Consider the following 15,526-nt stretch of genomic DNA (forward strand, 5'->3'; position numbering starts at 1 on the left):
CCTCCGCTCCCTCTTTTGATGATGTATGGTTAGGCATTCGCACCTTCTCTCACCCGCCTTTTACTATGGTCGGCCATTCACAGCTTCCTCTCCACCATACTTGTATGGTGGGATATTCACACCCACTTGCATCCGAAGACCTCCGCTTCCGCTTTTGATGGGAACTGACAACATAAGAAGTCCGGACATACTTTGATAGTATATGAATAAGTGGGTAGCTACTGACAAGCATTAAGCATGTCACACAGCCCAAACATATAACATTTCAGGACACACCACACAGTTAACAACCACAGTGAAGCGTGTCAAAGCCCAAACATGTAACATTCAACAGGACACTTACACAACACATTCAAATCAAACAGTCAGACAACATACAAGAACATATACCCCAGCCGGCATTGCTCCCTGCCTATTTTCGTACAGCACACTATGTGTGCGCACACCTTTATTCACAAACTCTTCAACTTATACTCTTTTACCGAAGTTGCTACAGCTCGATTGGCCGAATACCCTTTGATCCTATTTCGGTGAATTTGACATCTGCCTTACATATAACAGATTAGCGGTTTAGCAGTTTTAATTTAGTTTGAGTGAAGGAATTCATTTTATAGCAAAATCCGAAATCGTGAAGAACTCATGAAAGTAAGCTTATTCTCGGATTCCTGAAACTTTAGATTTGCTCTTTCTTTTACTGCAAAGTACACGTTGTTTTTTTTGTTTAAATCTTTCTAGACATGGTAAATATTAAGGACAAAGCAGTTTTCACATAGTTTGAGTGAAGGAATTCATTTTATAGATAAAATCCCAAGAGTCTGATGGGAAAAGAGAGTGAATGCGAAGTAGACTTTAACACGGCTATGGGAGCGAGCCGAGTGTGGGCTAACCAGGAGAATTGCTTGAAAGAAATGCGACCCCGAATGAGCGGTCAGAACAAAGCCTCAATACGGGATTCTCGTGGTGTTTTTGTTGCTGCCTTGTCTTTTGCACAGAGTAAAAGACATGGCAGCCATCGAATAGGGCCCGATTGTTCCTACTTGGTCAGCCGAGGAGCAAGGGGGGGGGGGGGGGAGCAAGTGTCTCAACCAAGCAAAGCTCACCATGGGGAAGGTGGCTATGCCAACAAGCCTGATGCCCTGCTCCCGCAGTGACGGATAATCGTACTCTGGTTTCTCTTCATAACGTACAAGTCTTTCGCCTTTTACTAAAGATTTCTGTGGAGAGCAGCACTAATGAGTTGTTTCTATTTTTGGCAGGCTTTACCTTTGCGGGTGAAGCCCTTTCTGTCTGTGCAAAAGAAATCTTGTTACTGTGCAGAGTGACTTCTCTGAGTAGAGTCGCCTTACTTGTTGCGACTGTGCCGATGTTCGAAGCTGGAGTGCAAAGTTGTTGCTTGAATGGTGCTTGCTGGAGCGTGCGGGAGTGCAAAGTTATACCATTTAAAAGGGCTGAAGAGTGCTCAGTGCAGCGGGTGGGCGACACTCTGGCCACCTTGAAAACCGAGGTTACATCCACTACCAGGGGCAGCCCAAGTTCTGCCACAAGTGTGGTGGGCATGGGCACCTGGTTGAGGCTTGTACCAAGGTGTTATGTGGGAAGAGCAGAGAAATTGGGCAAACTTTTGGAGAGTGTCCAAATGGCAGGAAATGTAATCTCTGTGGAGAATTAAATCACCTCTTCAGAGATTGCCCTAAATCTTTTGCCAACAAATTAAAGACGGTAAAGCCACAGTCAAGCCAACAAAGAGAAGGACCAAAGGTGGCAGTTGGTGAACAAAGTGAAGAGGTTGACCCAATAAATTCAAACTTCCCGCCAAAAGCTTGGATTGGAAGTGAGGAGCAAAAAGGGGAGGGGCCTGTAGAGGCCTCACCACTCAGTGTTGAAGTCTGTGAGAATTCACAGGCAGAGGGTGGAGCTACGCTAAATGAGGAGGAAGAGCAGACAGGTGAGTCTAGTGAAGATACTCACCTCCCCGAAGGTCAACAGAAGGTCAATTTGTTGATAGGCATTCATTTATTTCTTCACTTCTGATGAAGTTTCAACAATAAACAACAAACTTTGTATTATTAGAAAGAACCAGAATAATTCTTCAGGAATCCGAAAATAAACTCTATTTTATGAGTTATGCACGAATTCGGATTCTCCTATGAAACGAATTCATTAACTCAAACCAAGTTAAGACTGCTTTGTCCTTCATATTTATTCATGTCTAATCAAGTTTCAACGATAAACAACGTTGTACTTTGTAGAATGAGAAAGAACTTCTTCAGCAATAAGCATCTCTCGACATATGACGAAGTACAGATTTTGCTATAAAATTAATTCCTTCTATCAGCCTGACTTAAAACTGTTTGTCCTCCTTATTTATCCACTTCAAATCAAGTTTCAACAAATAAAAAAAAGTTGTAGTTTGAGAAAGTACAACTTAATCTTCAGCAATCAGTATAAAAAGAGGTGCAAATGCCAACCATACATACCTACAAGGTGGAGCGGAAGTATTCAGCTGCAAGTAGGTGTGAATGTTCGACTATAATTTGTAAAAAGCGGGTAAGAAAAGGTTCGAATGCCCGACTATATATTAACAAAAGCGGGAGGAGAGGTCTTCGGATGAGAGTGGGTGAGAATTTCCAACCATAATCTATAAAATACGGTGAAAAGAAATATGTGAATGCCTCATAGAACACTAAAGGCGGAAGTGTTCGGCTGCAAGAAGGTGTGAATGTCCGACTATATTTGGTGAAAAGCAGGTGAAGCAAGGTCTGAATGCCCAACCTTATATCATCAAAAGCGAGATCAGAGGTGTTTGGCTGCAAGAAGGCCATAGTTTTCCAAAAGCGGGTAAGGTGCGAATGTCCGACTAAATAACAACAAAATTTGGGGCGGAGGTCTTCGGATGCAAGTGGGTGTAAATATCCCACCATACAAGTATGGTGGAGAGGAAGCTGTAAATAGCCGACCATAGTTTGGAAAAAGCGGGTAAGAAAAGGTTTGAATGCCCGAACATACACCATCAAAAGAGGGAGCGGAGGTGTTCCGCTGTACGAAGGTGTGAATGTCCGACCATACTTGGTAAAAAGCGGGTAAGAAAAGGTTAAAATACCCGACTGTACACAATCAATAGCGGGAGCGGATGTGTTCGGCTACAAGAAGATGTGAAAGTCCGACCATGGTTTGTAAAAAGCGGGTAAGAAAAGGTGCGAATGTCCGACAATGTATGATCAAAAGAGAGAGCGGAGGTTTTCAGATACAAGAAGGTTTGAATGTCCCACCATAGTTTGTAAAAAGCGGGTAAGAAAAGGTTCGAATGCCCGACTATACACCATCAAAAGCGGGAATAGAGGTGCTCCGCTGTAAGACGGTGTGAATGTCCGACCATAGTTGGTAAAAAGCGGGTAAGAAAAGGTTAAAATACCCGACTGTACACAATCAATAGCGGGAGCGGAGTTGTTCGGCTACAAGAAGTTGTGAAAGTCCGACCATGGTTTGTAAAAACCGGGAAGAAAAGGCTCGAAAGCCCGACTATACACCATCAAAAAGAAGGTTTGAATGTCCATCAATAATTGCTTTAAAACAAGAAAGTAAATTTTCGAATATCAAACCGCACATGATCATAAGCGGGAGAGGAGGTGTTCGGCTGCAAGAAGGTGTGAATGTCCACCCATAATTCATGAAAAATGGGTAAAAAAAAAGGTGCGAATGCCTAACAATACATTATCAAAAGCAGGTGTGAATGTCAGATCATAATTTGTAAAAAGCTGATGAGAAAGGGTGAGAATGCCCGACTATACACCATCAAATGCGGGAGCGGAGGTGTTCGGCTCTGAGTAGGTGTGAATGTCCGACCATAATTGCTGAAGAATGTGTTAGAAAAGGTAAGAATGCTGGACCATACATCATCAAAAGCGGGAGAGGTGGTGTTCGGCTGCAAAAAGGTGTGACTGTTCGACTAAAGTTTGTAAAAAGTGGGTAAGACAAGGTGCGAATGCCTGACAATGTATGATCAAAAGCGGGAGCGGAGGTGTTCAGCTGCAAGAAGGTCTAAATGTCCATCAATAATTGCTAGAAAACATGAAAGAAACTTTTCGAAAATCAAACCGCACATGATCATAAGTGGGATAGGTGTTCAGCTGCAAGGTGTGAATGTCCACCCATAATTCCTGAAAAATGGGCAAAAAAAAGGTGTGAATGCCCAACCATACATCATCAAAAGCAGGAGTGGAAGTGTTCGGCTACAAGAAGGTGTGAACGTCCAACCAAAATATGTAAAAAGAAGTTAAGAAAAGGTTCGAATATCCAACCAAACATAATCAAAAGCGGGAGCAGAGCTGTTCGACTGCAAGTAGGTGTGAATGTCAGATCATAATTTGCAAAAAGCTGATGAGAAAGGGTGAGAATGCCCGACTATACATCATCAAAAGCGGGAGCGGAGTTGTTCGGCTGTGAGTAGGTGTGAATCTCCGACCATAATTGCTGAAAAATGTGTTAGAAAAGGTAAAAATGCCGGTCCATACATCATCAAAAGCGAGAGAGGTTGTGTTCGACTGCAAGTAGGTGTGAATGTCCAGCCATAATTACTCACAAACGGGTAAGAAAAGGTAGTAGCCAGACCATATATGATCAAAACAGGGAGCGGAGGTGGTTCAGCTGCAAGAAGGTTTGAATGTCAAACTAAAGTTCAAATATATTAACAAAAGCGGGAGGAGAGGTCTTCGGATGAGAGTGGTTGAAAATTTCCAACCATAATGTATAAAATGCGGTGAAAAAAAAGGTGTGATAGAACACTAAAAGGTGGAGCGGAAGTGTTCGGCTGCAAGAAGGTGTGAATGTCCGACTATATTTGGTGAAAAGCAGGTGAAGCAAGGTCTGAATGCCCAACCTTACATCATCAAAAGCAAGATCAGAGTTGTTTGGCTGCAAGAAGGCCATAGTTTGCCAAAAGCGGGTAAGGTGCGAATGTCCGACTAAATATCAACAAAATTTGGGGCGGAGGTCTTCGGATGCAAGTGGGTGTTAATATCCCACCATACAAGTATGGTGGGTGGAGAGGAAGCTGTGAATAGCCGACCATAGTTTGGAAAAAGCGGGTAAGAAAAGGTTTGAATGCCCGAACATACACCATCAAAAGAGGGAGCGGAGGTGTTCCGCTGTACGAAGGTGTGAATGTCCAACCATACTTGGTAAAAAGCGGGTAAGAAAAGGTTAATATACACGACTGTACACAATCAATAGCGGGAGCGGATGTGTTCGGCTACAAGAAGGTGTGACAGTCCGACCATGGTTTGTAAAAAGCCGGTAAGAAAAGGTGCGAATGTCCGACAATGTATGATCAAAAGAGAGAGCGGAGGTTTTCGGATACACGAAAGTTTGAATGTCCTACCATAGTTTGTAAATAGCGGGTAAGAAAAGGTTCAAATGCCCGACTATACACCATAAAAAGCGGGAGCGGAGGTGTTCCGCTGTAAGACGGTGTGAATGTCCGACCATAGTTGGTAAAAAGCGGGTAAGAAAAGGTTAAAATACCCGACTGTACAAAATCAATAGCGAGAGCGGAGTTGTTCGGCTACAAGACGGTGTGAAAGTACGACCATGGTTTGTAAAAAGCAGTTAAGAAAAGGTTCGAATATCCAACCAAACATAATCAAAAGCGGGAGCAGAGCTGTTCGACTGCAAGTAGGTGTGAATGTCCAGCCATAATTACTCACAAACGGGGGAAGAAAAGGTAGTATTGCCAGACCATACATGATCAAAACAGGGAGCGGAGGTTCAGCTGCAAGGTGTGAATGTCTGACTATAGTTTGTAAAAAGCGGGTAAGACAAGGTGCGAATGCCCGACAATGTATGATCAAAAGAGAGAGCGGAGGTGTTCGGCTGCAAGGTCTGAATGTCCAACCATAATTTGTAAAAACCGGGTAAGAAAAGGCTCGAAAGCCCGACTATACATCATCAAAAGCGGGAGCGGAGGTGTTCAGCTGCAAGAAGGTGTTAATGTTCGACTAAAGTTTGTAAAAAGCTGGTAAGACAAGGAGCGATGTCCCGACATTGTATGATCAAAAGCGGGAGCGGAGGTGTCCAGCTGTGAGTAGGTGTGAATGTCCGACCATAATTGCTGAAAAATGTGTTAGAAAAGGTAAGAATACTGGACCATACATCATCAAAAGCGAGAGAGGTGGTGTTCGGCTGCAAGAAGGTGTGAAAGTCCAACAATGGTTTGTAAAAAGCGGGTAAGAAAAGGTTAAAATACCCGACTGTACACAATCAATAGCGGGAGCGGATGTGTTCGGCTACAAGAAGATGTGAAAGTCCGACCATGGTTTGTAAAAAGCGGGTAAGAAAAGGTGCGAATGTCCGACAATGTATGATCAAAAGAGAGAGCGGAGGTTTTCGGATACAAGAAGGTTTGAATGTCCCACCATAGTTTGTAAAAAGCGGGTAAGAAAAGGTTCGAATGCCCGACTATACACCATCAAAAGCGGGAGCAGAGGTGTTCCGCTGTAAGACGGTGTGAATGTCCGACCATAGTTGGTAAAAAGCGGGTAAGAAAAGGTTAAAATACCCGACTGTACACAATCAATAGCGGGAGCGGAGTTGTACGGCTACAAGAAGGTGTGAAAGTCCGACCATGGTTTGTAAAAACCGGGAAGAAAAGGCTCGAAAGCCCGACTATACACCATCAAAAAGAAGGTTTGAATGTCCATCAATAATTGCTTTAAAACAAGAAAGTAAATTTTCGAATATCAAACCGCACATGATCATAAGCGGTAGAGGAGGTGTTCGGCTGCAAGAAGGTGTGAATGTCCACCCATAATTCATGAAAAATGGGTAAAAAAAAAGGTGCGAATGCCTAACAATACATTATCAAAAGCAGGTGTGAATGTCAGATCATAATTTGTAAAAAGCTGATGAGAAAGGGTGAGAATGCCCGACTATACACCATCAAATGCGGGAGCGGAGGTGTTCGGCTCTGAGTGGGTGTGAATGTCCGACCATAATTGCTGAAGAATGTGTTAGAAAAGATAAGAATGCTGGACCATACATCATCAAAAGCGGGAGAGGTGGTGTTCGGCTGCAAAAAGGTGTGACTGTTCGACTAAAGTTTGTAAAAAGTGGGTAAGACAAGGTGCGAATGCCTGACAATGTATGATCAAAAGCGGGAGCGGAGGTGTTCAGCTGCAAGAAGGTCTACATGTCCATCAATAATTGCTAGAAAACATGAAAGAAACTTTTCGAAAATCAAACCGCACATGATCATAAGTGGGATAGGAGGTGTTCAGCTGCAAGGTGTGAATGTCCACCCATAATTCCTGAAAAATGGGCAAAAAAAAGGTGTGAATGCCCAACCATACATCATCAAAAGCAGGAGTGGAAGTGTTCGGCTACAAGAAGGTGTGAACGTCCAACCAAAATATGTAAAAAGAAGTTAAGAAAAGGTTCGAATATCCAACCAAACATAATCAAAAGCGGGAGCAGAGCTGTTCGACTGCAAGTAGGTGTGAATGTCAGATCATAATTTGCAAAAAGCTGATGAGAAAGGGTGAGAATGCCCGACTATACATCATCAAATGCGGGAGCGGAGTTGTTCGGCTGTGAGTAGGTGTGAATCTCCGACCATAATTGCTGAAAAATGTGTTAGAAAAGGTAAAAATGCCGGTCCATACATCATCAAAAGCGAGAGAGGTTGTGTTCGACTGCAAGTAGGTGTGAATGTCCAGCCATAATTACTCACAAACGGGTAAGAAAAGGTAGTAGCCAGACCATATATGATCAAAACAGGGAGCGGAGGTGGTTCAGCTGCAAGAAGGTTTGAATGTCAAACTAAAGTTCAAATATATTAACAAAAGCGGGAGGAGAGGTCTTCGGATGAGAGTGGTTGAAAATTTCCAACCATAATGTATAAAATGCGGTGAAAAAAAAGGTGTGATAGAACACTAAAAGGTGGAGCGGAAGTGTTCGGCTGCAAGAAGGTGTGAATGTCCGACTATATTTGGTGAAAAGCAGGTGAAGCAAGGTCTGAATGCCCAACCTTACATCATCAAAAGCAAGATCAGAGTTGTTTGGCTGCAAGAAGGCCATAGTTTGCCAAAAGCGGGTAAGGTGCGAATGTCCGACTAAATATCAACAAAATTTGGGGCGGAGGTCTTCGGATGCAAGTGGGTGTGAATATCCCACCATACAAGTATGGTGGGTGGAGAGGAAGCTGTGAATAGCCGACCATAGTTTGGAAAAAGCGGGTAAGAAAAGGTTTGAATGCCCGAACATACACCATCAAAAGAGGGAGCGGAGGTGTTCCGCTGTACGAAGGTGTGAATGTCCAACCATACTTGGTAAAAAGCGGGTAAGAAAAGGTTAATATACCCGACTGTACACAATCAATAGCGGGAGCGGATGTGTTCGGCTACAAGAAGGTGTGACAGTCCGACCATGGTTTGTAAAAAGCTGGTAAGAAAAGGTGCGAATGTCCGACAATGTATGATCAAAAGAGAGAGCGGAGGTTTTCGGATACACGAAAGTTTGAATGTCCTACCATAGTTTGTAAATAGCGGGTAAGAAAAGGTTCAAATGCCCGACTATACACCATAAAAAGCGGGAGCGGAGGTGTTCCGCTGTAAGACGGTGTGAATGTCCGACCATAGTTGGTAAAAAGCGGGTAAGAAAAGGTTAAAATACCCGACTGTACAAAATCAATAGCGGGAGCGGAGTTGTTCGGCTACAAGACGGTGTGAAAGTACGACCATGGTTTGTAAAAAGCAGTTAAGAAAAGGTTCGAATATCCAACCAAACATAATCAAAAGCGGGAGCAGAGCTGTTCGACTGCAAGTAGGTGTGAATGTCCAGCCATAATTACTCACAAACGGGGGAAGAAAAGGTAGTATTGCCAGACCATACATGATCAAAACAGGGAGCGGAGGTTCAGCTGCAAGGTGTGAATGTCTGACTATAGTTTGTAAAAAGCGGGTAAGACAAGGTGCGAATACCCGACAATGTATGATCAAAAGAGAGAGCGGAGGTGTTCGGCTGCAAGGTCTGAATGTCCAACCATAATTTGTAAAAACCGGGTAAGAAAAGGCTCGAAAGCCCGACTATACATCATCAAAAGCGGGAGCGGAGGTGTTCAGCTGCAAGAAGGTGTGAATGTTCGACTAAAGTTTGTAAAAAGCTGGTAAGACAAGGAGCGATGTCCCGACATTGTATGATCAAAAGCGGGAGCGGAGGTGTCCAGCTGTGAGTATGTGTGAATGTCCGACCATAATTGCTGAAAAATGTGTTAGAAAAGGTAAGAATACTGGACCATATATCATCAAAAGCGGGAGAGGTGGTGTTCGGCTGCAAGAAGGTGTGAAAGTCCAACAATGGTTTGTAAAAAGCGGGTAAGAAAAGGTTAAAATACCCGACTGTACACAATCAATAGCGGGAGCGGATGTGTTCGGATACAAGAAGATGTGAAAGTCCGACCATGGTTTGTAAAAAGCGGGTAAGAAAAGGTGCGAATGTCCGACAATGTATGATCAAAAGAGAGAGCGCAGGTTTTCGGATACAAGAAGGTTTGAATGTCCCACCATAGTTTGTAAAAAGCGGGTAAGAAAAGGTTCGAATGCCCGACTATACACCATCAAAAGCGGGAGCACAGGTGTTCCGCTGTAAGACGGTGTGAATGTCCGACCATAGTTGGTAAAAAGCGGGTAAGAAAAGGTTAAAATACCCGACTGTACACAATCAATAGCGGGAGCGGAGTTGTACGGCTACAAGAAGGTGTGAAAGTCCGACCATGGTTTGTAAAAACCGGGAAGAAAAGGCTCGAAAGCCCGACTATACACCATCAAAAAGAAGGTTTGAATGTCCATCAATAATTGCTTTAAAACGAGAAAGTAAATTTTCGAATATCAAACCGCACATGATCATAAGCGGTAGAGGAGGTGTTCGGCTGCAAGAAGGTGTGAATGTCCACCCATAATTCATGAAAAATGGGTAAAAAAAAAGGTGCGAATGCCTAACAATACATTATCAAAAGCAGGTGTGAATGTCAGATCATAATTTGTAAAAAGCTGATGAGAAAGGGTGAGAATGCCCGACTATACACCATCAAATGCGGGAGCGGAGGTGTTCGGCTCTGAGTAGGTGTGAATGTCCGACCATAATTGCTGAAGAATGTGTTAGAAAAGGTAAGAATGCTGGACCATACATCATCAAAAGCGGGAGAGGTGGTGTTCGGCTGCAAAAAGGTGTGACTGTTCGACTAAAGTTTGTAAAAAGTGGGTAAGACAAGGTGCGAATGCCTGACAATGTATGATCAAAAGCGGGAGCGGAGGTGTTCAGCTGCAAGAAGGTCTACATGTACATCAATAATTGCTAGAAAACATGAAAGAAACTTTTCGAAAATCAAACCGCACATGATCATAAGTGGGATAGGAGGTGTTCAGCTGCAAGGTGTGAATGTCCACCCATAATTCCTGAAAAATGGGCGAAAAAAAGGTGTGAATACCCAACCATACATCATCAAAAGCAGGAGTGGAAGTGTTCGGCTACAAGAAGGTGTGAACGTCCAACCAAAATATGTAAAAAGAAGTTAAGAAAAGGTTCGAATATCCAACCAATCATAATCAAAAGCGGGAGCAGAGCTGTTCGACTGCAAGTAGGTGTGAATGTCAGATCATAATTTGCAAAAAGCTGATGAGAAAGGGTGAGAATGCCCGACTATACATCATCAAATGCGGGAGCGGAGTTGTTCGGCTGTGAGTAGGTGTGAATCTCCGACCATAATTGCTGAAAAATGTGTTAGAAAAGGTAAAAATGCCGGTCCATACATCATCAAAAGCGAGAGAGGTTGTGTTCGACTGCAAGTAGGTGTGAATGTCCAGCCATAATTACTCACAAACGGGTAAGAAAAGGTAGTAGCCAGACCATATATGATCAAAACAGGGAGCGGAGGTGGTTCAGCTGCAAGAAGGTTTGAATGTCAAACTAAAGTTCAAATATATTAACAAAAGCGGGAGGAGAGGTCTTCGGATGAGAGTGGTTGAAAATTTCCAACCATAATGTATAAAATGCGGTGAAAAAAAAGGTGTGATAGAACACTAAAAGGTGGAGCGGAAGTGTTCGGCTGCAAGAAGGTGTGAATGTCCGACTATATTTGGTGAAAAGCAGGTGAAGCAAGGTCTGAATGCCCAACCTTACATCATCAAAAGCAAGATCAGAGTTGTTTGGCTGCAAGAAGGCCATAGTTTGCCAAAAGCGGGTAAGGTGCGAATATCCGACTAAATATCAACAAAATTTGGGGCGGAGGTCTTCGGATGCAAGTGGGTGTGAATATCCCACCATACAAGTATGGTGGGTGGAGAGGAAGCTGTGAATAGCCGACCATAGTTTGGAAAAAGCGGGTAAGAAAAGGTTTGAATGCCCGAACATACACCATCAAAAGAGGGAGCGGAGGTGTTCCGCTGTACGAAGGTGTGAATGTCCAACCATACTTGGTAAAAAGCGGGTAAGAAAAGGTTAATATACCCGACTGTACACAATCAATAGCGGGAGCGGATGTGTTCGGCTACAAGAAGGTGTGACAGTCCGACCATGGTTTGTAAAAAGCTGGTAAGAAAAGGTGCGAATGTCCGACAATGTATGATCAAAAGAGAGAGCGGAGGTTTTCGGATACACGAAAGTTTGAATGTCCTACCATAGTTTGTAAATAGCGGGTAAGAAAAGGTTCAAATGCCCGACTATACACCATAAAAAGCGGGAGCGGAGGTGTTCCGCTGTAAGACGGTCTGAATGTCCGACCATAGTTGGTAAAAAGCGGGTAAGAAAAGGTTAAAATACCCGACTGTACAAAATCAATAGCGGGAGCGGAGTTGTTCGGCTACAAGACGGTGTGAAAGTACGACCATGGTTTGTAAAAAGCAGTTAAGAAAAGGTTCGAATATCCAACCAAACATAATCAAAAGCGGGAGCAGAGCTGTTCGACTGCAAGTAGGTGTGAATGTCCAGCCATAATTACTCACAAACGGGGGAAGAAAAGGTAGTATTGCCAGACCATACATGATCAAAACAGGGAGCGGAGGTTCAGCTGCAAGGTGTGAATGTCTGACTATAGTTTGTAAAAAGCGGGTAAGACAAGGTGCGAATGCCCGACAATGTATGATCAAAAGAGAGAGCGGAGGTGTTCGGCTGCAAGGTCTGAATGTCCAACCATAATTTGTAAAAACCGGGTAAGAAAAGGCTCGAAAGCCCGACTATACATCATCAAAAGCGGGAGCGGAGGTGTTCAGCTGCAAGAAGGTGTGAATGTTCGACTAAAGTTTGTAAAAAGCTGGTAAGACAAGGAGCGATGTCCCGACATTGTATGATCAAAAGCGGGAGCGGAGGTGTCCAGCTGTGAGTAGGTGTGAATGTCCGACCATAATTGCTGAAAAATGTGTTAGAAAAGGTAAGAATACTGGACCATATATCATCAAAAGCGGGAGAGGTGGTGTTCGGCTGCAAGAAGGTGTGAAAGTCCAACAATGGTTTGTAAAAAGCGGGTAAGAAAAGGTTAAAATACCCGACTGTACACAATCAATAGCGGGAGCGGATGTGTTCGGATACAAGAAGATGTGAAAGTCCGACCATGGTTTGTAAAAAGCGGGTAAGAAAAGGTGCGAATGTCCGACAATGTATGATCAAAAGAGAGAGCGCAGGTTTTCGGATACAAGAAGGTTTGAATGTCCCACCATAGTTTGTAAAAAGCGGGTAAGAAAAGGTTCGAATGCCCGACTATACACCATCAAAAGCGGGAGCACAGGTGTTCCGCTGTAAGACGGTGTGAATGTCCGACCATAGTTGGTAAAAAGCGGGTAAGAAAAGGTTAAAATACCCGACTGTACACAATCAATAGCGGGAGCGGAGTTGTACGGCTACAAGAAGGTGTGAAAGTCCGACCATGGTTTGTAAAAACCGGGAAGAAAAGGCTCGAAAGCCCGACTATACACCATCAAAAAGAAGGTTTGAATGTCCATCAATAATTGCTTTAAAACAAGAAAGTAAATTTTCGAATATCAAACCGCACATGATCATAAGCGGTAGAGGAGGTGTTCGGCTGCAAGAAGGTGTGAATGTCCACCCATAATTCATGAAAAATGGGTAAAAAAAAAGGTGCGAATGCCTAACAATACATTATCAAAAGCAGGTGTGAATGTCAGATCATAATTTGTAAAAAGCTGATGAGAAAGGGTGAGAATGCCCGACTATACACCATCAAATGCGGGAGCGGAGGTGTTCGGCTCTGAGTAGGTGTGAATGTCCGACCATAATTGCTGAAGAATGTGTTAGAAAAGGTAAGAATGCTGGACCATACATCATCAAAAGCGGGAGAGGTGGTGTTCGGCTGCAAAAAGGTGTGACTGTTCGACTAAAGTTTGTAAAAAGTGGGTAAGACAAGGTGCGAATGCCTGACAATGTATGATCAAAAGCGGGAGCGGAGGTGTTCTGCTGCAAGAAGGTCTACATGTCCATCAATAATTGCTAGAAAACATGAAAGAAACTTTTCGAAAATCAAACCGCACATGATCATAAGTGGGATAGGAGGTGTTCAGCTGCAAGGTGTGAATGTCCAACCATAATTCCTGAAAAATGGGCAAAAAAAAGGTGTGAATGCCCAACCATACATCATCAAAAGCAGGAGTGGAAGTGTTCGGCTACAAGAAGGTGTGAACGTCCAACCAAAATATGTAAAAAGAAGTTAAGAAAAGGTTCGAATATCCAACCAAACATAATCAAAAGCGGGAGCAGAGCTGTTCGACTGCAAGTAGGTGTGAATGTCAGATCATAATTTGCAAAAAGCTGATGAGAAAGGGTGAGAATGCCCGACTATACATCATCAAATGCGGGAGCGGAGTTGTTCGGCTGTGAGTAGGTGTGAATCTCCAACCATAATTGCTGAAAAATGTGTTAGAAAAGGTAAAAATGCCGGTCCATACATCATCAAAAGCGAGAGAGGTTGTGTTCGACTGCAAGTAGGTGTGAATGTCCAGCCATAATTACTCACAAACGGGTAAGAAAAGGTAGTAGCCAGACCATATATGATCAAAACAGGGAGCGGAGGTGGTTCAGCTGCAAGAAGGTTTGAATGTCAAACTAAAGTTCAAATATATTAACAAAAGCGGGAGGAGAGGTCTTCGGATGAGAGTGGTTGAAAATTTCCAACCATAATGTATAAAATGCGGTGAAAAAAAAGGTGTGATAGAACACTAAAAGGTGGAGCGGAAGTGTTCGGCTGCAAGAAGGTGTGAATGTCCGACTATATTTGGTGAAAAGCAGGTGAAGCAAGGTCTGAATGCCCAACCTTACATCATCAAAAGCAAGATCAGAGTTGTTTGGCTGCAAGAAGGCCATAGTTTGCCAAAAGCGGGTAAGGTGCGAATGTCCGACTAAATATCAACAAAATTTGGGGCGGAGGTCTTCGGATGCAAGTGGGTGTGAATATCCCACCATACAAGTATGGTGGGTGGAGAGGAAGCTGTGAATAGCCGACCATAGTTTGGAAAAAGCGGGTAAGAAAAGGTTTGAATGCCCGAACATACACCATCAAAAGAGGGAGCGGAGGTGTTCCGCTGTACGAAGGTGTGAATGTCCAACCATACTTGGTAAAAAGCGGGTAAGAAAAGGTTAATATACCCGACTGTACACAATCAATAGCGGGAGCGGATGTGTTCGGCTACAAGAAGGTGTGACAGTCCGACCATGGTTTGTAAAAAGCCGGTAAGAAAAGGTGCGAATGTCCGACAATGTATGATCAAAAGAGAGAGCGGAGGTTTTCGGATACACGAAAGTTTGAATGTCCTACCATAGTTTGTAAATAGCGGGTAAGAAAAGGTTCAAATGCCCGACTATACACCATAAAAAGCGGGAGCGGAGGTGTTCCGCTGTAAGACGGTGTGAATGTCCGACCATAGTTGGTAAAAAGCGGGTAAGAAAAGGTTAAAATACCCGACTGTACAAAATCAATAGCGAGAGCGGAGTTGTTCGGCTACAAGACGGTGTGAAAGTACGACCATGGTTTGTAAAAAGCAGTTAAGAAAAGGTTCGAATATCCAACCAAACATAATCAAAAGCGGGAGCAGATCTGTTCGACTGCAAGTAGGTTTGAATGTCCAGCCATGATTAATCACAAACGGGGGAAGAAAAGGTAGTATTGCCAGACCATACATGATCAAAACAGGGAGCGGAGGTTCAGCTGCAAGGTGTGAATGTCTGACTATAGTTTGTAAAAAGCGGGTAAGACAAGGTGCGAATGCCCGACAATGTATGATCAAAAGAGAGAGCGGAGGTGTTCGGCTGCAAGGTCTGAATGTCCAACCATAATTTGTAAAAACCGGGTAAGAAAAGGCTCGAAAGCCCGACTATACATCATCAAAAGCGGGAGCGGAGGTGTTCAGCTGCAAGAAGGTGTGAATGTTCGACTAAAGTTTGTAAAAAGCTGGTAAGACAAGGAGCGATGTCCCGACATTGTATGATCAAAAGCGGGAGCGGAGGTGTCCAGCTGTGAGTAGGTGTGAATGTC

The 15,526-nt window shown here is 43.6% G+C and overlaps 1 non-coding gene across 1 annotated transcript; it reads left to right on the forward strand.

The window, feature by feature from the left end:
• Nucleotides 1-1,160: 1,160 nt before the first annotated feature.
• On the forward strand, nucleotides 1,161-1,274 carry LOC140274269 (U5 spliceosomal RNA). Its single transcript, XR_011908238.1, has one exon. It is a non-coding gene; the product is annotated as a U5 spliceosomal RNA (small nuclear RNA).
• The last annotated feature ends 14,252 nt before the right edge of the window (nucleotides 1,275-15,526 follow it).

This window comes from Leuresthes tenuis, unplaced genomic scaffold (assembly GCF_036924035.1).
Source record: "Leuresthes tenuis unplaced genomic scaffold, fLeuTen1.0.hap1 SCAF_17, whole genome shotgun sequence".
NCBI lineage: Eukaryota > Metazoa > Chordata > Actinopteri > Atheriniformes > Atherinopsidae > Leuresthes > Leuresthes tenuis.